The 246-nt window shown below is 27.6% G+C and overlaps 1 protein-coding gene across 1 annotated transcript in view; it reads right to left on the bottom strand.

The window, feature by feature from the left end:
* Positions 1-246, bottom strand: part of LOC119585216 (E3 ubiquitin-protein ligase UBR2-like) — a gene marked incomplete in the record, with an annotated part of 58,977 nt that overhangs the window by 44,608 nt on the left and 14,123 nt on the right.

Below are 246 nucleotides of genomic sequence, written 5' to 3'. Positions count from 1 at the left end.
TAAAGTCAGTATTTTAAAGTTTAAAAAGTGAAATATAAATCCAGGTATTCCTTTTTTCTAGTCACAAATATAATACATGCTGAAATAATAAGCATTTTCTCTATCCATCTAGTAATATCTTTTGATCTCCCAAAGTTATTACAAGTTATAACTATATCACAAGTTGTAAAACTTTCACAATGGCCATGGTGAAATATATAGTCTATACTATCCTATAAGAGTGAAAATGTGATCAACTGAGTGGTT

The sequence above is a fragment of the Penaeus monodon genome, chromosome 19, assembly GCF_015228065.2.
Source record: "Penaeus monodon isolate SGIC_2016 chromosome 19, NSTDA_Pmon_1, whole genome shotgun sequence".
In the NCBI taxonomy this organism is placed as follows: Eukaryota; Metazoa; Arthropoda; class Malacostraca; order Decapoda; family Penaeidae; genus Penaeus; species Penaeus monodon.
The sequence above is the reverse complement of the archived record's forward strand: the minus strand, read 5'-3'. Positions and strand labels throughout refer to the sequence as shown.